This window comes from Anguilla rostrata, chromosome 3 (assembly GCF_018555375.3).
Source record: "Anguilla rostrata isolate EN2019 chromosome 3, ASM1855537v3, whole genome shotgun sequence".
Lineage (NCBI taxonomy): Eukaryota > Metazoa > Chordata > Actinopteri > Anguilliformes > Anguillidae > Anguilla > Anguilla rostrata.
Window position 1 is genome coordinate 18,701,475 of NC_057935.1, and position 27,546 is coordinate 18,729,020.

A 27,546-nucleotide genomic window follows, 5' to 3' on the forward strand; every position below is an offset into this window, starting at 1 on the left:
ATAAAATGCACGCCACCAAGACACTTTCATACACAGCAGGGCAGGGTTCATTAAAAACGTGTCAGGTTATTTTTATGGAGTAATTTGTTTGCATTTGTGATTTAAATTATTTAAAGACAATAAAAGACGAGTGTAAATGTGCTGGGTCAGAGAGATGCAGGATTAATTCCCTGGCACCCAGAACAGTGTTGGTAGTAGAACCGTGGGGTACTAGAGACTATGTGTGGCATGTTCGGCTGTTAGAGTCAGCTCAGTGCAAAATTCTCAAAGCCACCATAAAATGGCTGTTGGGGTCAGAGCTACTCTGACCTGTAGTGAGGATCTTGGGAGAGGTCCCTTTGCAGATACCCTCTTGATCCTAGCAATGATGACTAGCGGTGGTGGGGGGTGGGGGCATGGGGTGTTACTGTCACATATTGCCTAGGCTGATAATATGGAAGATGGTGGTTCAGGTTTCATTATAACTGTGGCCCCATCCCCCTGCTTTGGCCTGAAAGATGGCAGGTCCCAACAGAGCTATGTGGGGAAAAGAAAAAAAAGTTTGTGGTCTGCGGTGGAATATCTCTGTACCTTGAACAAGGAGAAACTAGAAGCAGGCCGCAAATACAAATCAAGTGTAAGAGTCAAAAACAGCTAATATCACTTGTTTAGATATGCAGATGCTGCACTAGGGAAGGTTGTTACTAACACATAAGCTAAGTAATTACTGTTCATTGATTACTGATACAGCTGAAAAGGGTATCAGATTTTGACATTTTTTTTGTTTTATTAGAAGCTATGCTCCTAACCTTTCTGATCAAAGACAATGACACTTGCACATGCTCACTCCTTAGGATAGGAAGCTTGCTGGGTTTTAAGTGCCTTACTCTATATTCAGACAAAGCTTGAACTCTTAACCCTGGTGGTTTTTAGGTTTTCCACCAAAAAATAAAAATATGATGGCTAATCATTTATTGCGATTTGGGTTGTAAGTCAAATATACACGTGGTAGAACATTATTTTACCATTGCTTGCTGTTGTGGTGTGTGTGACTGAATGAATCTGAAAGACTGAATTGAATGCTTCCCTTTCCTTTCCTCTTGCGTGGTTGCGCATCTGAACTGCTAAACACATTTGCAATGATTGTGCAAACCAATACATTCCATGCATACTGAATGCAGTGTTAGGTTGCATATTACATGCACGTGTTTTAGTTTTTCTGCAAATTCTTAGCAAATCTCGTTAAGGGGAAAGATCATTTCAGGTGAATATTTTACAGACTGCTACAGACTGATATTTTGAATTCTGAAATAGGAATTTATTTTTTAACAGTTACATTATTTCTTGAATCATATGTGATTAAACCCTCGGGTGTATTATCAAAAGACAAAATTACTTGCTCAAGAACCAATTACTACTTCAGTGGGTCTTCATAGACCTGTAAACCCACTTTAAAGTCACAAAGAGATTTCTGGTTAAACAGAAGCATATTGCTTTGTTCATTTAAACCACATAATTTGGGGACATTGAAAATACCTTCATTAATTAGTGTCCAGGATTTTAATCCAAACCCATGTCCAATTTATTCATGAGAAAACAGAACTATAATTTTCTGGTTAACAGCAATTGTGCAATTCAAACTGAAGAAAACTATCCCCTTTATAAAACACTTAATTAAGTAGGCTGTCCATGTTTACAGATCCATTATTTGTTCAATAAAGCCCCAACCATACTTAACAAGGTTTTGGTCTGATTTCTATGCATGACAGACACATAATTGGAAAATTAAAATCGTATATAGGAATAAATAGGATAAATATTGATTGCCTCTACAAATTCTGACCAGAAACCAGAAAGAACAGAAAGCATGTGTGCATTAATCTTTTTCAATTTGCTTTTTCAATGTACAGCCAGTTCAACAGCTTTCATTTGATCAAACACAAATTTATTTATAGCCTTATTATTATAACAACTAGATTATTTGTGTAGATAAATAAATAAAATTGACTTTCATACATTTTATGCTCATTAAACCATACACTTGCATAAAGGTGTACTCCCAAGGCCCACCGCACACATGTGGTGCAATTTGGTTCCTAGTAAGGTAATGTGAAATTGCAAACCTTGAATACATATGGTATGGTGATTTGTTTGTCCGAGTCACAAAATGTGGTACATAGATATCCCCACAGGGATGTATGCAAATTTAATCTGCTGAATTGCTGCCTCTCATCCTCCTTCCCTTTCCCCAGCTATCCCTCCCTGCAGGACAACGATGGAAATAAGCCTTTGGGGTTTATTGTGTTATCCTGACAGAGCATTTGAAAGTGATGGGCATCACTGTTCTCTGCCTTTTTAGCATTTTTTTTTTTTAATGACTTTTTGTCAGTGTCAAATAAAATCGATCACTTAATACATCAGTCCACAGATATAAAGTTTATCAGCTGGATCTTCCATATAGGATTTTGTGGTACTTTGAAAAAAAAAAAATCTTACAATAGACTGCAAGCCCAATTGACATGCAACTTGGTGTGTGTTATGTTTGTACACTTTTCGTAACTATATTATGAAGTAAAAGTTTTTATGTAAAAAATCACGATCCCTAAAGGCAAATTCATTTTCATAATGTGTGACTAAATATGAAAATTAAGTCATATCTGCCACTGTTATACTGATCTTCCTCAAACATGGTATGCCCAAGGACTAGATTATGAAAAAGATGTGTACCAAGTTTGAAAACATAAAAATGTAGCACTCGCAAATGATTGAATATTTGCTGGGACCTCAGCATTAATTGCTGCTTGCAGCTATATCTAATTTTTTATTAATTATATATTTTTTAACACCATAACTTGATCCGTGAGTCATCATCCAGATTTCCTGAGCCAATCCCCCCCCCTACCCCACCCCGAAACAGATTTTCTTTAAGGTAATAATGACAGTGTCGCATGCTTATGTGCAGGCTTTGTGCAGGGAGGGTGTTTTTAGTAATGGGCTCCAATGGAGTGAAGAGAAGGCAGAGAGAGCTGGGTAAGTGATTGTATGCTTTATAGCCTTAATGTGCCATTTGTTCCCAGTGGCTGCAGAGGAAGGTTCACTGGGGCCTGCCTGCACTATAGGAGGAAATATAGAGCCAATCAGAATATGCCTGTTTCAGCGGCTTGAGCCTGATGGGGGGTGGGGAATGTTCAGAATCACCCTATCACTCTGCTTCAGTGATCAAACGCATGTTGATTGTGCTTTTTGGTAAGGGGTAGAACAGCTGTGATTATGATGGCTTTCTGAAGAGTCGAGGCTAATGTCTTTTAGCTAACGGCTTCATCATGACCAGCTCAGAGGGTGCAACTCAGAATCACCGTTAAACTAACATTAAAGGTATTGCTTAGTTTTCCACCTAAATTTCTATAATTGTTAATATTGATACAATTCTAGGGCACACAACTCTAAATAAATACTTTAGCAAATGCCACGGCAAAATCAATAAATAAATTTGATGGAAATTTAAAATAAAAAAAAGTGAAATTAAGGCCACCCATTATAGGAAAAAAATGGAAACATTAGCTGGCCTGGGTATTATCTCCTTCAGATGGTAAAACAGTAGGAGTGCTATATAATCCAGCTGTTTCTGTGGCCATACCAGATGATGATTCCCCCCTACAGCACCCCGATTCCCATAATTCCTCTAGAGGAAGATGTTCAGCAATCACAGATAAGCAGCCCTGGGCTGTTCGTGTTTGTCCGGAGCAAAACCAACCCCCACAACAGCTGCTGATATATCTGCCCACCACCATGCCACCAGTTACCTCGCCCCCAGAAAACCCGGAGAGAAGGGAATAACATCTGCTGTGAGAGTGCTTGTGCATGCCTTGAGTGAGCTGTTATTAAGCTTCCTACCAGTAAATTTTGGTTTAACTTAATGGGATATCACTTTCTAATCACATTCAAAGTTTGATAACTGGGAATTAAGTCAGTAGCATCCAGGAGGTTTTCTATTCCTGTTGGACAGTACTCATTACAGAGTGAATGAGCAGGGAGAATACGAGAAGCCTAGTGTCAATTGGGGATCCATGGTAAATGACTGGGTGCTTGAAAGTATTTGAACTCCATATCCCTACATCAGTAAACAAACCCTGGCAGACAATGATTGAGGGCAAGGCACTGTGGGACACCTGGAAGAATGGATTTAAGCCTCCAATGAAAATTCCGAATCAAGTATTTGTATTACTGTGATACGGTTTCATTTTTGCTCTAAGTAAAGTAATAAAAACAAAACGTATTATTACGTTTATGATTATATAATAATAATAATAATCATAATCATAATAATAATAATGTTATTATTATTATTTGTGAACCACTGAGGAGAGACTATATCTACCCTTCTCCATCTTTGGATTGCATGGTGCGCACACTGACAATTTCAGGTAAGAAAGCACAAATCTATCTTGAAAACCCAGAGATAACGGCACAGTTTCATGTTCGAGGTCTGGAGGGCAGGCGGTTAATGTAGTCAGCACACACCAGGGAAAATGTCTTTAAAAATTAAAGCTGTGCTTCGGAGAGAAAAGCGTGGTGCCGGTCACTGCCGGGAGAGAGAGAGTGCATTCCTGACCATTAAGCGCCATTCCTCATCAGAAAGTTATGCCAGCCAGACAGGTTGAGTCATTAAAGGCGAATCTCTGAGCCATCTGGCCTTGTGGTCCATATATATAATTGAATATAATGTCTCCATTAATCTTCACTTAAGCACAAGTATCAAAATATTTTTCTTTACCCTTTAGCCCCGGCAACTCAGAGCACATATATCTCTGGCTTATCCATTGATAAGTTATGCCCAGTCTTAAAAATGGGTCTACGAGGTCGTAATGCATGGGAGGCCTTAATTATTTAACCCGTATTTGTCTTCATAAGGCAAGTGAATGTATGCCAGGGGAGGCTCATTATTCATAAGCCCACCAGTGAGGCTGTGACTTATAAATAAGCATAGGCTAGTTTGATAAGCCAGCATTTGATGAGCCTACATAAGGGATTATTAAGAGAGGGCACTTTTTTTAAGCGCTGAAAATAAATGAATTGAAGAAAAATGCATTGCTGTGCTCCCATCGCGAAGCAGCAGAAAACTCCAATAATACAATGCTTCTTCGCCACTGTAGAGCTACTGCAGAACCGCTCACAAAGGCTGATGCCAAATGAATATGGGATAATGGCTTTGACAAGGAAAGACCTGCGAACAGTACAGAAGCATCTCATCACACTTCCTATATCAAGACCACTTGACCACCCAAATTTTATATTTTATTTCTTTGGGGTGGTGCATAGCTTGATTGACAGGAAGTTAGAATGGGTGATTTGCTATATGCATCCTGCCATTTTTAGAGTATATTTACATTCCGCTCCTATATTCTCCATCAAAAAGTGAAGGTGAAGTTGAAGCACTGGTTCAAAACTAAAAATAAATAAATAATAAAAAAAAAGATTTCCAATCTCCATTAGATGGGAATAGCTATGTGTCTCTGAAGTGCACTTACTGACTGATCTCCTACTATCAGAGCCTCTTTTCTGCACATAGGCTTTTGTGGGAAAGGTACAGATCCTGAGAGAATGAGTACTAGTTGTAGGCTTTCAGCATTTCTGAGGGTGGGAACTTGCTATATACAGTTAAGATAACACCTGCCCTGGGTGCATTTGTAGTGGAAGTAAAAAAGATGCCCTTTCATTTTGTTGCATTTCTTTGTTTTTGAATTGTCCTTTGTGCTTTTTGAACTTTAAGTTTAATGATTAGCATTTTTAGTTCGCCCCCCCACCGGATGTGACATTACCTCTCCATACAATTTGCAGAACCTGTTCAATAATTCCATTTATTAACACAGCAAATGCCATGTCTAACAGTGAAATCATTCTGAATGGGGACATGTGCTGTATATAGAGGTGCAGATCATTTCAAGGTGCGAAATTTGAACTCCAGTAGAATTCCAGCAGAATTCCAGCTGCCTCTGTCACAAAAAGAACACAATTAAACAGGAAAAATAAAAATACATCTGACAGACAAGTAAACTGCACAATATACAGCTGAGGTAAGAGAAGCCAATGCACTTCGATAATGGACTTTCAACAGGAAAGAAACTGCAGTAACCTGCAGGTTTGGAGCAGGATTCTGACCTGATGTTTTTGCAAGGTGTAATTATTTGCTCTTTTCAGTCAGGTACAATTTTCAATTGTTCCAATGCACTGGCTCAGCTCAGCATGCCCAACTTCTCTGACCATCAGAAAGGACAGGCACCACTGGCACAGTTTGGAAGGGAAATTGTGACTGTGGACGTGGACACCCATCGTCCAGTGCTACTATGGAATTCTGTCATTATCGTTTGCATTGCTTACATTTGCATTGAGATGGCCGGCTAACTACCTAGCTGAGAAGCTTATCAATTTCTTTGCGATATCAATGTTTGTTTGTCAAAATACAATAGTCTGTTACATGGCCTGTCTCATTCAGTCTCATTCATAATACTCTGTAAGAGTGGAACAGGTAGCAGTCAGTCGGGAGGAATTTCAACCGAAGAAAACCGACTGACCACAAATTCATCGTTTTAAATTAGATGAATATTGTTCCGCCTCCAAATCTCTTACTTGCTCTTAAAAAGACATTATGCCTCAGAACGGTTTGGTTTTTTCCAGCCTTTTTATTTGATCATCTAGCATTTCATTTCCAAGCTCTCATTAATTATGCTGTCTTCATTTGAGCATTTGAGTTATGAAGTTCATTTCAGTATGTGGCTAACAGTCCTCACCAGCTAAACAGAGGGCTGGTTATTAAGATTTATTTCATCCCTGGGGATGAGGACAGACCACGTTTATGTGTGATTTTGGTGGCATTAAGTGCAGCTGCCTAACAGACCATTTCATTTCAGAAACTGAAAGCAGTCCATGAAATTTTTAAAGAAAAGGAAACAAAAGTTTTTTTAATTTTTTTTTTTAATCGCACTAAACAGCTGTTGATGAAATAGGGGATAGATGGAGACATTCATCTCTTTTTTAATTTTATGAGAATCTTCTCATAAGAAAGCAAAGACTTTCAGTTACACATGTACAGCATACACCATAGCTGGCAACAAAAATGGTACATTTTACATGAATGACCATCAGTGAATTTATAGCTTTTTCTTGCATTCCAAACAGTCAGAATATTACAAAACAAGCCTTGCATTAAATTCAGCAAAATACAAAAACAAAATACAAACAGTGTTTGAATGTCTTTATATTCTGTTTATTGCATTATAGCATTCCAAAATTATAAAATGAAAACATGTTTATGAATTGCACTTGTAAGGAGCACCATATTCAAAATGCGTGCTGCATTATTGAGGGGTACATTTAATATTTATGAAGTTTACATATATTGTCTGAGCCGAGATATACACACTACAGGCTTTAAAACAAACACTTTGTTGCATGGTCATTACCATCCCCATATTTTCCTTATTGCTAATACATCCCTTGACAGTTTATTGTTCTGGCTGAAAGCTTTAATGGGAGTTTTTATGGCAAGGCAGGTTAGCTGGTATGTTCAGCAGCCTAGTAGAAATTAAACATTGGGCTCCATTCTTACAGCTAGCCCCGCAAACAGGAATATTCACAGTTCAGAGAAAAAACACAGACAGTACTAGAGAAAATAACTTCTCATGATTTTACACTGGTTTGCTGCTGCCCTCCCGTTTGCATTTCTTGTGTTAATTGCTTTTTTTCAATACGGAGCATGTATTAAATCATAAGCATTGTCCGTTGATACCTCTGGCACAATACAGGCCATGAATTTGACAAAATTAATAAATGAACAATAAAACATGAGAAGAAAACCTGAAACTGGCAGTTGCAGATAAGGCTCTGGCTACTGCCTCGCCACTGCTCTCCATGGAACCTGGATATATGACCGGCAGGCACTTGTAGGTACCAGCTATTAAATGCTAATGCAGCACACCTCGTTATGCAGCTGACATTTCAGGGTAGGCTTGATTGACTGGAGGAGGTGATAGAGTTTATGGGCAAAGGCGTAATGAACACCACACAGAATCGTCAGGAAAAAGCCAAGCGGCTTTGAGTAAATTGAACCTGTCCTTGCCACTGGCTTGTGTCAGTCACCCATCATTCAACCTTCTGTTGGCTGTCTACTCTGTCCACGTTTGGTATGTCAAACCATTGTACATAGACCTTTTAGCAAAAATCAATGGATTTACAAGGTTTTGACACTGTCCACAGGAAAAATATTAAGTTCCCGAGAATCTCTTACATTAATACAGCATGTTTATTGAAACAACTTCCCCTTTTTTAAGGGGTACTGCTAGTTACTGCTGTGACATTTGTGACAAGGGGAATAAATACAGTTGCTGTAACTTGAAGTGCTGCACTTTTTGGATATTAACTCATATGAAGCTTTCTTAATACATTAAACTATGACATGCTTGTTCACATATTCCAATATCTTGCTAATCTTATGGTCAAATACCTCAAAATGGCTTCACAGAAATCCATTATTACACAAACACTGCACTAACCTTATAAACAGTGCAACAGTGTGATTTGTAAGTGTAGCACAGTGGGTAAGGAACTGGACTTGTCACCGAAAGGTCACAGGTTCGATTCCCGGGTAGGACACTGCCGTTGTACCCTTGAGCAAGGTACTTAACCAAAATTGCTTCAGTGTATTATATCCAGCTGTATAAATGGATACAATGTAAAATGCTATGTAAAAAAGTTGTGTAAGTCGCTCTGGAGTGTCTGCTAAATGTCTGTAATGTAAAAAGACATGCGGATTACAATATCAAACTCAATAAATCTCAAAGCTGGAAATCACAGCCAATGTACTTCAAAATGTAAATCAGATGTTTTTTGTTATGACAAGAGTTCTGCACTCCAGAAATATATGTGTGTAACATTTCTGGCATATTAATAACATGCATACTGTATTTGCTAATGAGAGCAGAAGCAATTATCTTTGACCTTCTGGTCATTTACCAGCATTCACCCTGTGAGAGATGTTGGATCTTAAAAAAAGAACAGTCACATGAAGATTAGCGAAGAGGTTTCACAACTGAGGCTGCAGAGTGTGGAAAAAACATCACCAGGACATAAACCATATGTAAGCTTTATGCCTGAACTTTACTATTTAGTAAAAGCACTACATTTACTTTTCTAGGGAGCAATTTTTGAGATGGAATACTGTAAAACACCTGCCCAAGTCCCAGAACAATGTCCACTCAACCTGTAAAGAGAGATTTGTGTTTGTGTGTGACTGAGTGTATGGCTGTGGTTAGTCCTCAGTGACAAAAAAGTTGATTCCAAGGTGTTTAACTCGATGTTGGTTGATACGTCATGGACCTGGAAATAGCACATCCTGGATGCACTCAATCAGGTGATTAATCAATCAGTTGAATCATGAATCAATATATCCAGCACTTAGGCAATCAGCTGGTGTGGCATTCAGCATACGGCAGAATAGTGAAATTCATTAGCATACCGCGGTATATTATAGGCTGGGTAGACCTCATGCTGGAGTGGCACCACAAATTCTTCTGCTTCTGCTGATTGCATCAGAAATCCTCCTGCCCCCAAACTATGAATTCTCCCAATTAACCAGTATCTACTTTTATCAATAGCAACATCCACTGATTACTTCTTCAGCCAGCAACATCTGTTCAAAGTAACCAATTGCAGGATGCACAACCAAACATGTTTTTCACACAAGGGTTGTGTCTGTGTGACACTATTTCCACAAATATAATTTCTGGAGGCAGAGGAGGTTAGGAGTGTTTCGGGACCATGGACAGCAGAAACCCTAAACACAGACAGACATCTTTAATAAGTCATTAATCCAGCTTTTGCTGGCCACCTCATCAGTGGACAAGCACAAATGGATTTCCCAGACCTGGCTGTTTCAGTTCCTCATGAGCTTTGGAGCTTCTGAGGAAAGTAAAATGTTTGGGTAGGTACAATTTTGAAGCAAATTTTAAAAAATACATATGATTAAAGCCCTTTTAAAAAGACGGCTTAAACACTTATAGACTATGTATAGGCTAGGTATTTGTAGTACTTGTAGTAATGAGTACCTCTTGTGTTATTAAATGTCTTTTTTATTTCTGAAAGTGTCTCACTCTACAACTGGAAATGATATTTACTTACCTGTTTGCGTCTGAGTAAACAGACCTTTTCACGCACTTCCTGCCCTCTCGCCGCTGTCTTTTGTTAGGGTAACGAGCATGGGAGGAGGAAGCGTTATGTTCGTTAAATCACAGGTGCGGTTCAGCGCCAGCACAGTGCTGCGCAAGACCTCTCTTTCGACGGATGGCTCGCCCTACCCAGCTTTATTATTAATGTTCTGACCTTTTCAACTACGAGGCAGTTTGACTAAATACGGCTCACGGCTCATAAGCAGGAATGTATCTTATTTTGTGCTTATTATATGCGAAATTTGATAATGGTGGGCTCTTTTGAGTCCACAACTCTTTAACTGTATTGCATTCAATCTGTTATAAGGCACAACATTGCACATTTTTTTTCTTCATGAATAAAATTGACAGATTTTGGGCACCATCTGGGAATGAGCTCAGCGCTGAGGGAAAAATGCAATATTTATACTAGCAGCCATGCACAAATAGGTCAGGGAGCTGCAAGAACTAAAGAACACTTCTCTTATTACATTCCTCAAAAAATGTTTCAGAAATGTTGCCAGCTAACATAACAAATTGTGTAATTTCCACATGGAGCTATATTGTCCTTAAAACACCACCCTTAAGGGTGGGTAATAATACAAATATAATTGAATTTTAGAGTGGTCATGCCAAGAACAATTCTTTATAAAATACCCATTTTTCGTACCGAACGGAATCCCATATCAACTTAATTTGCAACTAAACTACATACTTCAGTCATATTTATTAACACGGCTGAGATGTATTACCTTTTTTTACAAAAGAAAAACTGCAAGAACAAAATAAGATATAAAGTTACACATAGCTCCATGAACTGAAGTTGAAAGTCATGGTTAGAACTAAGTGTCAAGACTGAATGCTGAGGACCAATTGCTGTTTTTTTTCACAAAAACAAATGGCTTTATGGCTTCTTAGTATGTTCTGACCATTCCAAAACCCAAACCTCTAGTGAGGATCAGATACATTTCAAAATCTTTACAAAGTCCATCTCCCATTGCTTCTGACACATGCACATGTACAGTATACATATGACAGATTAAGCATTTCATTCCATGTAGCAGAAGTTTATTAAACTGCAGCTTTTCCAAGTGATCTAGACTTTAAAAGAGCACATGACCTCCTATCTGCAAATGGTATGAAGGGCATATGATAGACAAGTGACAATGATTAAAGTCTTGCATATCCATAAGAGTAAACAGTAACCCCTAGTATTTGCATATCTGCTTATCCTAAATAAAAATAGTAGTTTTAGAAATAACTTTGAATAAACTGGGTCTTCTTTTATTCTCATACTTAGTTTTTATTTTTATTTTTATTTTAATTTTTAAGATAGTTGGATTTTAAATGGGTTTGTGAAAAAGGATTCAGGATTGTGGGCAGAACAAAACATTTAAGAATATTTGTTATGCATTTGACTGTGTTTCTTACTGGTTTTTTTTTACAGTGTCATTTCTTTGAGTTTGCACTGAGGAGGAGAACCATGATTTGTAGTTAAGTACTGAGATAAAGAGAGGGGGTGGATGATCTAAGTGGGTACAGAGTACACCACTGAAATCCCTATCATCTTAATGCTGCCCACACCTCATTCTACTGCATCTCCACTTTTTTCTCCTTCTCAGGGAATTGGGTCTGTCTCTCTCTCTCTCTCTCTAACATCATAGGTCATAGGCCTTTAAAATGCATTAAAATAAAGATATGAAGGAACTACCTCAAGTAAATATGCAACGTTTCTCAGTAGAAAGACAGTCGGAGTCTGTGGGAGTTTGTGGAATCAGCACAGACCGTCCAGGACTGCCGCTTGTTATGTTTTATTTTGTCTTTGTTTTGTTTTACAATTAACATGATGCGAGGCTTATGAGTTGTCAGAGTCGTCACGCAGAGAAAGGAAGTGGAAACCAGGGTGCCAAAACCATTCAAGCAAAACACATTTCATTACTACCTTGTCTGGCCTTTTATTGCATTCATTGTTCTGGAATTGGCAAAAAAACACTAAAATTATGATTACTGAGCTCCATATTATAAATCATGATTATGGAGATTAATTTTCCCTTTTGCATTTTTATGTACTAAATAATCGTCAAATATGTGACAGTTTGGATATTACAGTATTTTTTAATTCTGCAAAGCTGTTGTCTTCAGCATTAAGATTTGTCCAAGAAGAAGATTAAACTTTTAATCATAAAGATTTATGTATGCATTATATGTTTATGGAAAAGCAATAAACTTTAGCCATAAAATAACTCAAATGTAACACACTTTTATTGCATGGTATTCCACGTGAAATGGTGTCCCACCAAGGGTGCCTGTACTTCATAAACACTAGATCCTGCGATCACAATCTGATAATAAACATTTTTGTTAGTCTACTAGATTTTTGTTGAGAGGGCAACAATGCTGTTTTTACAATGTAAATTGCAGTAAATGTGTGATACATTCACCCATACCTGCATATACTAAATCATTTATTAGACCTAAATTTTAAGGAAGGGTTTGAAAAGTGGAATGTTGATGATTTCACATATAGTAAGCTTCTGGCTTCTGTATAATGTGCATCCAGCTAAAGAATTAATGCCCAGTACAGTAATGCATCACATAGTCTGGAATACTAGTCATGCCTGTAGTAGTCGTAATCTTACCCTTACAATTATCTGTAGCATGCCTCTGTGTTCCTTTTTTTGCTCCCCTACCATGTGTTTTGTTTTGGCGCTATTGCGTGTTCTGCTTCTTTTCGTAGCTGCGGCTGAGAACACCGGCATCCCATTGTTGGGCAACCAAGTTGGAGGGTGCCATGGAGACGGGGATGCCAACAATTGCTACGGGGCAAGTGGATTGAGCAACGCAAGATGCAATGCAACACTGATCATCTTCGTCGGCACAAAAAACTCACCAGCTCACGACTTGCTCGCTAGCTTAGGTCTAATTGCTGTTGTGCTTGCTAAGTCTAAGCTGACCTCTGTCTTTAGTTTATGTCACTAAAGGTTTTTCATGGGTTCACAAGTTGCGGTGCACAGGTGCTCTGTCCCCCAGTGGAAAGACTCCCATCACTGGATGATGACTGCGTGAACTGTGCATCTCCCCACAGGGCTGCCAGCCTCAGTCAGCAATGGCAAGGTCCCGATTTGAAACAAGTCTCAATTCACATTGATTGATTGACTGAATCAATCAGTTCAATGAATCAAACAAAAAAGACTTGAATTATGTTATAATAAACCATTCAGAAGACCCCTACTTAACTCTTTACAACGTATCTTTTCTCATTTTAATTTTTTTCAAGCATATATTGAACTGAGTTTTATTTATTTATTTTTTTGGGGGAAATTGTTACTTTTAGATGGCAAAGTATACTGTGTCTTTGTTCAGTCTGGCAGAATTCAGAAATCATTAATGCCTAACAGAGTTCACAGGGGATCTTGATAATTCACAAGCTCGGCACAAAAAAAATATATATATATATTTTAAACAAGCTGGTGACTTCATGAAACAAAACATAAGCAAAGTCCATATGGCTCTGTGCTTCTTCAATTCTTGCATTTGTCAGTGTAATGTAGGGCACTGTTGGTGAAGCAGTGATGATTTTCTAAATGAAACTCCTTGAGCAGGGCCATTTTAATACAATTTATTCAACACACTTCTGCACGTTCTTATTTTGTCCAAGGATCACAGATAATCATACTGAAATTCGGCTCCACAACCCACGTCTCTGCTGGAGACCAAACATTGCATTAAAAAAATGCTGTTGATTATTTATTTGTTATTTGGCAGAATTTGATCTGCCAAGAGGACAGCACTTGCCAAATTCAACATTCCCAGCAGTGATTGGCAAGGAATTATATAAAGTCATGTAAGACGGAGGGTGGACCATCCATTTACCTGCAGCTTCGGTATGTTAAATAACATCACTTCAACCTTGCTGTTCCTAATTATCCTGGTTATTTATTGACTTATGGATATTATTATTATTAATCACGGTTGTAGTCAGTGGTAATATCAGTAGTGGTACAACAGAGGTAGGTTTTATTCACTGAGTAGACTCTTTTAACAGTTCCTATTGATTTATTCGGGTGGATACCCATCTTGTTGAAGGGGACAACAGGATTATAGCAGTTCACTGGATTACCTCTCTATGTTCATTGCAGGGGTCAGTAAGGCTTTAAAGGGCATGGGTTGTGAAACACATGTAGGCAGGATCACATTGCTTTCGTCATTTCGGATGGTGGTAGGTACCTTTCCTGCAGGGCTCTGCCTTTGTACACCCATCGGTAAAGTGCTTCTTCTGAATTGCCTCTGTAAAATTATCCATTTGAGCGAACTGATAGGACAAAACAGCTATAGGATGCCTATACCTGTTCCATTAGTCCTAAAAGAGGTTCTAATGGAATAGCTATTGATTATAATATTGCTGAAGCAGGAAAAATGTGTGTGTGTGTGTGTGTGTGTGTGTGCATGTGGGTGCGTGTGTGTGCTGGGAGTGGAATGGGCTATTTCACTTGGCAACATGAAAAGCTGTGATGATATAGCCCTGCATTATACAGTCTTCAGAAACAGAATTTTTTATCAGAAAGAGTAATCATGCAGCGCCATTAAAACACAAGTTCTTGAGCGGAAGCAAGAAAAATGGCATCGTCTTACCCTCCAGCCGCTGAAATATAATCACCGCGCCCCCTGCGCACTGGAAAGGACTGTAAATAGAGAAAACGCGGAAAAGTGACAGGAAACGTCCAAATAACAGAGTCAGATTTTCGGCAGACGTTTAAACTCTCGGAACTGTAAGCGGAGGGGGAAAAAAAAGAGGCAATTTTAATGGACCTCGATGGCAGGGAGTTTACCATCAGATCGATAGGAAGGCCAGCGCGCGAACCTTTAGTGTCATACATTTGAAATGATGTGACAGCTCCATGAGCTGAAAGCACCGCCGAGTTCGTGGAAGCTTCCACGGGTCGTCAGAGTCGGCTCTGCGGAAGGGGAGCAGGTGACTGCGGGGGAGATTAAAGGCTGCTCCGAAAAAGGACAACAGTGTCTATGTCTCGAGCATCCTAAGGGCACCGTAATGGAAAGTTTGAGCGTGTTAAATTGCAGAAGAAAAGCGCTACCGTGGCACACGGTCAGGAGAAGTAGTCTGAGGCCTTATTTTAGAGAACGGCTGCACCGCGTCCCTTCCGGACTGCGTGAGCAATCCAATCACCCTATATCGCACAAGGTTAAGTTAAGGGTAAATTTATAATTGTTATATTATATATGGACATTTTTATAATGGATGCCTAGAGTGGTTTCTGTCCTTTTCAATTATTTTCTTATTGTTTTAATAAATGAATGGGTAGTTGGTGAGGAAATTGGAAAGGTATCTATCTTACTGTAATATATTCTCACATATGCTTCAGTTAGTGTTTCAGACTGAACTTCAATACATGTAATAAACCTTTGTGAAGAAACAAGCAGAATTGGAATTTTACCTTCACATAAGTATATTTTGGAGCATAAACAAAGAAAAAATAGTTTGGATGTGCTAACAAGCAGCTCTGCCTTCATCTTTGTGTGCATGCATGTTCATTGCTGTCATGCTAGGAACAGCTCAACAAGGGGGAGGACATGCCATCTGTGAAATCATGAACCTGAAAACTCTTGGATTTCAAATGTTTTGTTTCATTCCTTCATATAATATTCTGGGGATCTAACACACCAATCTTACACACATATCCAAGGAAACACAGACATGCACGCACGCACACACACACATAGACACACACGGGCACACAAACACACACGCACACACACACAAACACACACACACACACACTTCTTGTTCAGCTTTTTAGCAAGTGTTGCAAACTATATGAGGCAACAAACAGACTATTTCCTTTCTTATGGGATACAGAGTGACCATACTATGAGGAAGCACAGGAATCAGAAAGAGATAATGTATAATTTAGGTCATATACAAATGGTGATTCAGCTCACGGGTAAAAAATCGTCACGCAGAATTGATTTTTAGTTTGCACATGTATGTTTTTTTTTTTTTTTTTTGAAGCCCAGCTTACAGATGGGCGCAATAAATAGTTATCTACTCGGTCAGCGACAGTTTATTAGCCCCGTTTTTGTGGATACTGCAGTTTCCGGTAAAACAAACTGCAGAAAGAAGACCAGTTGCCTCACCCAGTCAGAGGAGTTATGGCCCACTGACCTCCTCTCAGTTTCCTCCACAAAATTCCAAAAGTTCCATGCATTTTGTTTTCATTTCATGTTTTATTCATTTTTTTGTTCACCTGTCCAAACAAAAAATTCTTTAAAACTAGCAAAGCAGCCTGAAGACTGCTGTGTTTCTCACAGCTGGGGTAAATCTACCAGTACTCTTATTTTGGTTCTTTTTACATTTTTTTTTGTTGTTGTTATACCACATTCACACATATTTTATTCAACCTCTCTCTTCTGGGTGCCAGACCAGAACTGCTCACAATTTGGAGTCTAAAGGGAGGGTCATACGGGTCAGAAATGCCTATGTTGCCTATGCCTATGTAAAATACAACATGAAATATGAGGATGGCACAGGATGGCATGGTGGTGGGCACCACTGTTGCCTCACAGAAAGAAGGTTGTGTGTTTGAATCATGGGTTTTTCCAGGTGGAGTTTGCATTCCAGTGGCTTATTTTCACTCCTTGCATCCTTTCCTCGTGTACTTTTCTCACTCCTTAGCTCCACACAACGACGGACGCAAGTTAAAGATACAAGTAAGGAGGAATCAAGGAATTGTGTATTCAGCAAATCGAATGTCCTTAGTCTTTCAGGCATCAGTTTGAAGACAGGTGAATTATAAATGTGCCAGATGTGGAAAGGTGGATCCACAGGTTGATCATTCATATGTCACGCATTCCGAAAAAAATTCTTGCAAATGATGAACTCATGTAACCTGGCTAGCGCCCTCTGGAAGGGCAAGGCCCCCAAGGTGAGCTTGAACAGGAACAAACAGGTTAGATAAATGGTGGAACTTGATCAGCAGCTAAAGGAACTCCCACAATACTTATCCGACCCAAAGAATGAAGAGAGAAGACTTTCAGAAAGCATGCTTTTCAAAAATATGTTTGGAAATAATTCAGTGTATATCTTAGAGAGTGTTCAATTAAAATAAAGTGCTGGTGTTGAACAAAGTCAAAGCAATATACGATAGTAATATTGGAATATAACTCTAAGTAGCAGGCCGGGGATAAAGAATTGAGATATTTATAATGCAGTAAAACAGTGTGTTTATCATACACTTGCCGGGTTGGAAAATCATAATGGTTGTTAGTAGTATGAGTTTTGTTGAATGCTAAAATGAAAGATGCATACATTTGTTGGATTATTATTGCAGTTTAAGAAGACACTACATTTTCTCCACTTAATCACACAAAAATGAAAAGATTATGAAAGAATCTGGATCTTCAGCAAGTTAAGAGATGGGGGGGGAAGGTAAACTTCCATACATTGTCAGAAATAAGTCCTTACAAATATGAATTGCTGTATCCTCTGACCACAAATTAAAGCCGGCCTTCTTTATTTTCCTCCTCTTTTTAATTTTTACAGCACTACATATTCATGTGGGAGAAGGTCATGTGGAAATCATTTGTTATATATGAAATAGTGTGTGTATATGGGGGGGTGGGGGGGGGGGGGTAATTTGTTAGTAACCAAGTAATACACTGAAAAATAATACCTTGTGTGTTCATTCTGTCATAATCAAAATTCCAAATTATTCATTTTGATATTTATTGTACTAGCTAGACTAGGATAGGTTCTACCTGATATTGAATTATTATACAATGCTCCCCACCATGCACTTGAAAGGTAACTGTTGTTTAAGTGATCATAAAGCCTCTACTTTACATAAGATACATTGTTAATATGATTTGTTCACAGCAGGCTGCTGTGCAATTTACACAGAACCATTCCAACATAATCCTTGATTTAAATATACAATGCTTTGCAGCCAAATATGAATTTCCCTTATGTAGCAAAGTAGGGCAGCACGGTGGTGCAGTGGGTAGCACTGTCACCTCACAGCAAGATCATGGGTTCGAATCCCAGCTTGGACCTTTGTGTGGAGTTTGCATGTTCTCCCCGTGCCCGTGTGGGTTTTCCCTGGGCACTCTGGTTTCCTCCCACAGTCCGAAGACATGCAGGTAGGCTAATTGGAGACCCGTAGGTCTGAATGTGAGCATGTGTGCTCTGCAATAGATTGGTGGCCTGTCCAGGGTGTAATCCTCCCTCTTGCCCAATGCACGCTGGGGTAGACTTCAGGCCCCCCTGCGACCCTGGATGGATAGATAGTCAGCAAAGTATCACAAATATATTTCCCATTGTAGTACAACTGTATAAATGTTTCATCTTATTTGGCCCCCTGTGTGTGTACATCCTCTCAAGGTCCACTGAGGACGACCATTTTTTTTTTTTTCCTCACGCAGACAATGCCCTCTCCACGATCACCGGAGAATCCGCCTGGTTCTGACTACAAGCTCAGTCACCGCGGAGGGGCTCTTTTACGGTTACTCAATGAGGTTGAGTGATGGTGAGAAAGGGGACTTTTAATGACTTTAAAAGCACCAAGACGAATCGATAAGTTATCAAAGTGCTGCTCTAGAGAGCCATTCCACACACCACCGCCTGTCTGCTTTCCACTCAACAATTAGATCCACACGTCCAAAGGGCTGTTACTGTATCTGATGCAACACGCATTAGCGTTCAACACAAGCTCGCAATAGGTTGAAGGAGTATGCTCAGAAACACATTTAATGCATGTGGTAAAAAGAAGCTCATTCTGCATGACTCTTATTTGATTTATTGCAATAAAAACTGTACTGTCAGTCAATTCTTTGCTAAAGACCATTGCCTAATATTTAACCTCTTACCTAATTCTTCCTCTTTGACATTGGTTTTTGCATTCCCTTTGGAGCATGGTTGCTACTAGATTAAAAAAAATAATAAAAATTACCTTGCAGTCTTCTGTGTTTTTGAGCCGGAGACCAGTAACAACAGTCAGCTCAACATCATTTTCACTTCCTGGGGAAGAGAGTCCTTCAGACTGAGTCAGTTCTATGCTGCCTGGGGACCCCATTAATCACAGCCAGGAACTCCATGTACATTTACTTATGTCGTTTCCTCTGGGTGCTGGAACATGGGGCGTTTTGGATCAGGACAGCATGTCATTTATAGGCTTATTATTTTGCCATTATAATTTTTTTTAAAGATAATTTCTCACTGGTTTGGAATGTCTTGTATTTTAAGAGCTTTCCTTGTCATGGTACATTCTCCTTTGCTAAAATTCAAAAAGAAAAAAGAAAATAAAAAAAATACATTACATTACAGGCATTTGGCAGACGATCTTATCCAGAGCGACGTACAACAAAGTGTATAACCATAACCAGGAACAAGTATGACGAAAACCCTAGAGAGAAGTACCGGTCCAAGTGCAGGGAACAACCGCATAGTTCAACTTGGACCCTGAAGGTTAAATTGATTAACACTAACACAAAGAGAACGGCAACAACGCAGTCTATGGAAAAAATACAAGCAGTAGTTAAGACAGTTAATGCACCTAAGTCACCTACGAAACAGCTGCCTAGTTACAACCCTAAGCTTGCAGTCATTTACAGGGGGGTAGGGAGGGATGGGGAGAGGTGCAGCCTGAAGAGGTGAGTCTTCAGTCGTCGCTTGAAATGGGTCAGTGTCTCAGCTGTTCTGACCTCCACGGGGAGGTCATTCCACCATCGTGGGGCCAGAACAGACAGGAGACGTGTTCTGGAAGTGCAGGTGCGAAGAGGGGGAGGTGCCAAATACATTCTAAGTTACCATTACACTATGTAATTATTGCACATTCTGATGGAAATTTATACTGTTTTCTTCACAATCCCAACATTTTTAATACCAGCATTGGCATTTCAAATCATATGCGCTGCGCATATACTCATTTTAACTACTGCCAGTCTTCACATAACCTGCTGCCCCGTTTCACTCTACTTCCACTGCATTGTTTCTACCGTCAATCAAGACGGCTGATTTTGACATTGCTCCCTTGGCACTTCCCCCATTTGTTTGGCCAATCAGAATTTAGACGGCAAAGGTAAAACGGGAAGTTCTTAGCAACTGGAAATTTAACAAACTTTAAAATCGGACTGTCAAAATATTTGCTTGTCCTATTAAATGAATTAGAATAATGATTTGCTTTCAGATTTAAATACCATACATGTACCTGCATGCATGTAACATGCTATATTATAATCAGTCACTTGCCACAGCTGCTAATGGGTGACTCAGAGTAGTACACCCACTTGTCTGTGCTTTCCCTAAAGCCTTAGGATACTTTTCCCCAGTAAACTATTAGAGATATGAATTGGTCTTTGATTTTCTTCTAGGATAAATGTGAAAAAAAGAGTGGCCTTAGAGTTATGGAAACCTACGGTAATGACCTCATTAACTCGACTGCAGACAGGAATCTTGTCCCTGGGCCTCATACTGCACGAAAGCAGCAGGGATTCAGTGATCTTTATATTATCCGCTTGGCTCCCCGTTTACTTTGCCTGCTATATCAGCCTATCTATTGATACATGATTAGTATCTCTAAACCTTTGCACCAGCTTGGCAGCATGCGGCCCTGAAACACAATCAGAATTTTGATTTACCACCTGCTCTCCAGAATCATTATTGACCTGCTGTGTCTACAGCTATATAACATGTGCACATATATGACCGGTGTGCGTTTTATTCTAAAGAAAGTTCTCAGTCTTCAGATCAGCCTTGAGACAGGAGGTATCATTTATTTCTCTGTCGCCCTTTCTCTGACCACCGTGGTTTTCAGACATTTATCTTAGTTTTTTTTATTCTTACATTCAAAGTAGGTTTGCAGTAGCATGAATCATTTCAATTCAATACCTTTCTTCTTGACTGCGTGACTGCTAATGCATCTCTCAAACCCAAACACCACAAATGACAATGCTAGGAACCAAAAAACCCCCGAGTCATCGTTTCAGCTGGTATGACTGATTGTCGTTCATTAAAAAAACCATTAGGATTGTTTTGCGTGTGCATGTCAGCAGACTGGTTTCCTGTTGTCTTTGCACAAGGTATTATCATGTATCCATTACACAAAGTGTAATAAAACAGTGGTTTTAAAATTGACATGTACAGCAGAGCATAGATGACTGAAGAAAGCACAATAACCAAAAGAAAAAATGGCAAATGGGAAAAGTTTAACATAGACAAAATATGTCAAAGAAACAGTGCTGGTGTAGAATAAAATAAATAAAAAATCCTGATTGCTTTCAATTTAAAAAAATTGTAACATTCATTGTAGTTTCAATTGATTGGGGTTCCTTTGCTTACAATTAGTCTCTGTGACAACAGTGTCAGTGAGTACCAAAAGCTCCCTTCCAGTTCAAACCCAAAGTATTACATCCTGTTAAGCAAACATCTATCTGCAGTGCCACTGAACTATGTGTTCACTGCTTTCGAGGACGTCTCTGTTTATAAAGGGGCGGCATGTTCATTGGGGCATTGGTCCTAACAGGCCGATGGCTTTTAGGGTTTTGTGTGTGTGACAACACAGACACATAATCTCACTTCAAAGGATTGCTTACCTGACATCCTCTCTCCGCTGGCATTATCAACACCCACCTTGCTGCCTGCAAGGTGTAGCAGACAACAACCTGCCAATCACACTTAGAGGGAGACTAGAGGGCATGGCTGATAATCAGTCGTCCTCAAAGTGACTGCTGCTGTCCTTCAAAACATGTGTCCTTCCCAAACAAACACAGCAAATTGTACGCCTGCATTTTGACTACTGTGAAACAGTGTCCCCTTAAATCAAAGCCCAGATTAGTGTTTGTTGACAATGGTACAAATGCATGTTCTTGTATTGCTTGACTATATTTGGATGTTCAGAAAGAACATCAGCTCAATCAAGCATGGACCAAAGCTACAAATCAGTTCTCTTGAGAAAATATGCTCCCACAAAATTGTTCAAAGTAATGAAGGGTTACAATTTATATCATGTAGTCTGTGTTAAGTGTCATTAAAATATTTTCATAACTTACATAAGTGCAATCTAATGCAGTGTTATTCAACTTCAGGTCCTACTGGCAGCAGTGTCTGTAGTATTTGTCCAACCAAGCACTACACCAGTGGTAACCAATCCTGTTCCTGGAGATATACCATCCTTAGGTTTTCATCTCAAAAACTAATTTGGCACACCTGACTCTACTAATTGACCAGCTGAACAAGATCTCAAGCTCTGGAATGAGGTGTGCTTCACTAGAGTTGGAGTGAAAACCTACAGCACAGGAGGACAGAGTTGGTTACCACTGCACTAAACCACCTGGTTTCACTAATGAGCAAACTTCCTGCCAGTGGCAGTTGCTGAGCTGAAAATTGGCAGGGAGGAAACCTTCCCATTTAAACTGATCATTAGTCTAAACCCGTTTTCATTCATTTTCATTGATTAACAAGTGTGCTAACGGTCTGAAGAACCAATTGGCAGGTAAACATAAAGCTTCTATCTTCACATCATGCTAGAGAGGTTAAATGATAAATTCAATTAAGGAAAATCAGTTTTAATCGAAGTACAAAAAAAGTGTCCCACTCTGGTAAATACCACATTTGCTTTCAGCACAACCCTCACTAAGCCTGGGCTTCAATACCGTTTAAATGACAAAATCTGTGCATTGCAGATCTGTCATGAATATTCCCCAAGTGTGGGTGCAGAGAACGAAGAGTACATGAATCCACAATTGTAAGTAACATCGACAAAATGTGCACAATTTTACAATGAAAATAAAAAGAGTTTCATTTCTCGCGTAATAGCCTAATTCAGGAGAACTGGCTATACCTGGTTGTATTGAGTATGTTATGAATTGATCACTGTATCATTAATCAAGTTAATCAAATGATGTGAAAACAGATTGAGACCAATAATCAGTTTAAGGGGAAGTTTTCCACCCCATCAGGTTTCAGCTCAGCAGTTGCCACTGCTTCATCAACCAAGGTGTGAAATAATTAGTCAAATCAGGTGGTGCAATGCTTCACAACCTCAATGCTTGGGACAGAGCCCTTGTGTATTCTGGTTTTCTCTCCAACCGTAGCTGCAATCACAGACTTTTAACAAGCTGTTTATTTTTTCTTAATAGAGTTCTTTTCTAGATGGGTTATTTACCCTCTTAAGCCACATTATGTCAGAAATATCTCAAGTTGTGCGTATGCTATATTGCAAACTATCACATAAAGTAATTTAACTGATCAAATTAAAGACTGTGGTGAATCAATAGGCTCCTAATTGGTGAAAGTGTGGAAACCTGGCCACTAGCAATTTGGTAGATAATGAAGAATCCAAAGACAGAATATGATAATGAGTTAAACCTGCATTGTGTTAATTTAATGATTTAAACATATAAAAGATCATATGTGTTCACCAACCTAATTAGGAGCCTATTGATTCACCTAATTTGGTCAGTTAAAAAAAAAAGTGTTACCTTTTTATGTAATAATATGAAAGCTGGCTTTACACCATCTTAAAGTATTTCTAAGTGTAATAAAGCTATTCACAAACTGCAAATGCAGTAATAACATCCACAGAACTAATGTACTCTGACCTGCCTGTTCCCCTGTATTGATTTGTCTCTGATCTTGATCTGAATGTCCTGTAATATACAAGCACATACTTGTGTATACAGATACACCAAACACAACCTTGGAACATTCCATGAATCTTAAGGTTTTGCTATAGCCTCAAATCACCTTTCATTAATATGCATGATGCTAACAACAACACAGTTGGAAAAATAAGTGAACAGAACAGAACAGTGAACAGAATTTCAAAAAAGTATAATTACTTTTGATGCAACAAATGATCTCATCTCTCACATGAATAATCAAAATATATTTTTTTGTATTATTATTTTAATTTTTCACATTTGTGCTTTAGAAAACATAAGACACTTTGAAGGCTTGCAAAGATTTTTATTTGACTGTCCCTACAAGATGTTACACAGACATTATTTATTTCTTTGCCGCGTTAATCATTCTGGCAAGTGTCAAACAAGTATACAACTGACCGAAGGTGTATAACTGATGAATTTTCTGATAAAAAACTTTAGGAATAGTTGTACAGGGATTATGCAGTGGTTTAGTTTCATTTTGATGGACAAATTATAAATAAACAGGACATACACATAGAGGAAAAGAAACACTTAAGCAATATATTTTCTGTCCGTAGCTGTGCCATTCATCCATGTAATCATTTGTGTTTGAATGTCTGCACATTTATATCTAGCAGGAAATGGACAAATCTGGCCTAATTACTGAGTCTGTGTACTGTTCAGCCCCAGCTCAGAAAGCTGCTTAAAAGCTCAATTGCTGAATAACTGCACCTCATTATTTAAAATAGATGATCGACCATTCGTACAGGTACCCACAAAAATGACCAGAACCCAAAGCACCATCTGATGTCAGCTTTGCATTTATGTGGTAACAAGATGGAAGCCCTCAGACAATTAGAAAGTACATCCTCATCAATTAAACTCTGTGGTACATTGTAGTCCCATCATCGGTTAAAATTCCACACAGCTTGCATAATGATCCACCAGACTAGGATAAAATCACTAAATATAATGCCATTATTAAATTTCACCTATGGAAAAAAATAAATAAATAAATGAGTGAAAATAAGACAAATTGCAATATTTCCACACAGGCCCCAAATAGTTTACCTATGTTGTGACAATCTGCCAGTCAATAACAGCAACAATAGAAATAAAAATCCATATTCATTTATTGATGTATTTTTGGTCAACAGCCCTCATCAATATGAACAACAGAACAAAACAAACCTTTCTTTTCAGCTACAGAATGTATAGAGGCTGATTCAGAATTTACTGTGTGTAAAAAAGGAGTCTGCTTTCATAGTGGCTATTTGAGTGGGGAACTGAAATTCCTGGTGCGATACTTATGTGAGCTCCAAAATGTTTGAGACAAAGACATTTTTTCTATTTTCTTTATATTTTTTAATTTACTCTACATTCCACAATTTTAGGATTTATAATCAAATGAATCACATGTATTACAATGCAGAGTTTCAGCTTTTGTCGACATGAGGACCAGGGTTGAGCAAATGAAAGTTGAGCTGATAAGCTAGAAATATTTGAAGCAAATAGAGTATGTTTAGTGCTGAGATGGAAGCGAGTACATCATCTGATCGTTTGTGCTTGGGTGACGCTAGTGATATCAAAAGACTTTCTCATATTAGGACCCAAGTAAACCCTGTTAGCAAGCTACTGAAACGACACTATGTTACCCTGTGCACACACACACACACACACACACAGTCTCTCAAAAGCATTTGAAATTATAGGTAGGGTAGGGTAGCCAGAAGTGAGAGACAACAAATGTAAATACTGCTACACCAAATGTTCCATTGAACGTTCAATACATTTGCAACACATGCTGTAATGAACAGCGGTCGCGGTCTTCAAATAAGTTTTACTGCCACTTGACACATGCAAGAAACACAGATTTTAAGACAATGGAATTAACTGTCCCTCCTCCCTCTTTTTCCCCCATTTACTGGTACCTCTGCCTTTTGAAAGTAATTGATTTTTAAGTTAAATTATTTAAGGTAATTTCCCCAGTGATGTGCTCCCAGGTACAATGTGCCATTTCATAAAAAGGTGGCGGGTGAGTCAGATATGATGAATACCTCATGCATTTCCTTGGACGCTTGCCAATAGTAGCCTTCCATTTGTCTTTGAGCAGGTGTAACTGTACCTCTAATGAATGAAATGCTATATAAATCCCATTATCAATAATGGATGTTATTTGAAGTGCTAAATGGAGGATATTTGAAGTGCTAAATGTAAAGCTTTTGCATGGAGCCACAGCAGTAGAATCAAAGCATTAAGGCACTCTGGATATAGAATTCACAAAAACATATCCTGTATGACCTGCTAAATTTACCACTGGGAATGTTGCCTCTCTAAAAACAGCTACAGAAAACAACACCGCAAACATCTAATTCAATTACAGTAATTAGTTGCAATTTCTGTCAAACCAGCAGTTGCCTCCAAAAGTTTAGGGTCTTGTTGTTATGAACCCAGTTTTATCTTGGCTGAAATTTGTTGTAGACATACATGTATACATTGTAATAATCTCATTTTAAGTGAACATTAAGTGAGAGTAATTGCTGGTTTAAAATGATAGCATAAGGTCAAAATGGCTGTTACATGTAGATTCATAGTGAATCATTGCTTTACTTCATATTAATAGCTTTGACTTTACTTCATTTATTTTACTTGTCATCATTCAAGCAGCCACATTGTCTATGATATATGGATGAGTGACAAACTAAAGAAAAAAACAACTTAAGTGTCTTAGTGAGCCCTGTAGATAGAGGCATTGCCATCCTGGAAGACCACTCCCATCAGGATTGAAATTTTTCCTCATTGGATAAAATTGATCACTCAGAATAACTTTGTATTGATTTGCAGTGACCTTTCCCTCTTAGTGGACAAGTGGACCCAAACCATGCCAGGAAAATGCCCCAAACAGCATAACAGAGCCACCAGACCACCTCACTGTAGGGGTCAATCATCCCGGCCTGTACCGTTCTCTTGGTGCACGCCACACATGCCCTCGCCCACTTGTGGAGAATAGTGGATGATCATTAAATGTCGTTTCGCATCTCTAGACCAGTCTAGGTTCAGTGCCTATGTTTGCACCTCTCTCAAATTTGTGTTTATCTTTGTAATGCGGGGTTTATGCACCGCAACTCAATTCAATAATAAATAAAAAACTCAATAATATCCCTCTCTGTGTAGTTGTCGACAGACTGCTCTTGCTGACACAGTCTGATCACGTCCAGCATTGACATTCTCAGTCACCTGAGGGACAGTTGCTCTTCTGCTTTTCCTTATATATCGCATAATAATGCACAAGCATCACGGTCATCGGATGTGTTCCTTCCACCACAATGTCTGAGCCTATTTACTAATGTCTTTCCCATAGATCTAGATGCAGATGTGACTTTAGTCACTGTTCCTGTTGAAACATTAGCCAGTTGAGCAGTCTTTGTGACTGACACTCCTGCCCTCCGAACCCTCTTTCAAAGTTACTTAGATATTTTCCTCTTGTCATCTTGATCCAAAATCAAGGTCAGCTGTGCCGGCTCAGCATTTTTATACATGGCACAAAGCATAATAGGATGTTAATTGCTTAATTATATCATGCAGTACACTTGTATGGAAGCATGTGCATTTGTTATGTCTCTCCACTCATTTATTCAGCCTTTACCTTTATTTTGTCACCCATCTGTATACGTACACCTTAAGCACAGGTATTTTATAAACACTACACTTT

The 27,546-nt window shown here is 38.8% G+C and overlaps 2 long non-coding RNA genes across 4 annotated transcripts; one reads left to right on the forward strand and one right to left on the reverse strand.

Annotated features, from left to right (window-relative positions):
* Positions 1–17,763: 17,763 nt before the first annotated feature.
* Positions 17,764–22,375, reverse strand: LOC135250399 (uncharacterized). Of its 3 annotated transcripts, none has more exons than XR_010328920.1 (4): positions 22,239–22,375; positions 21,783–21,827; positions 19,142–19,465; positions 17,764–18,464 (listed from the first exon to the last, which is right to left on the reverse strand). It is a non-coding gene; the product is annotated as an uncharacterized LOC135250399 (long non-coding RNA). The 3 variants fall into 3 exon arrangements; XR_010328919.1 differs by having other exon boundaries at positions 21,783–21,941; XR_010328918.1 differs by lacking the exon at positions 21,783–21,827 and having other exon boundaries at positions 19,142–19,209; positions 22,239–22,360.
* A 173-nt stretch (positions 22,376–22,548) lies between these two features.
* On the forward strand, positions 22,549–26,837 carry LOC135250400 (uncharacterized). Its single transcript, XR_010328921.1, has 3 exons — positions 22,549–22,681; positions 22,872–22,933; positions 26,679–26,837. It is a non-coding gene; the product is annotated as an uncharacterized LOC135250400 (long non-coding RNA).
* The last annotated feature ends 709 nt before the right edge of the window (positions 26,838–27,546 follow it).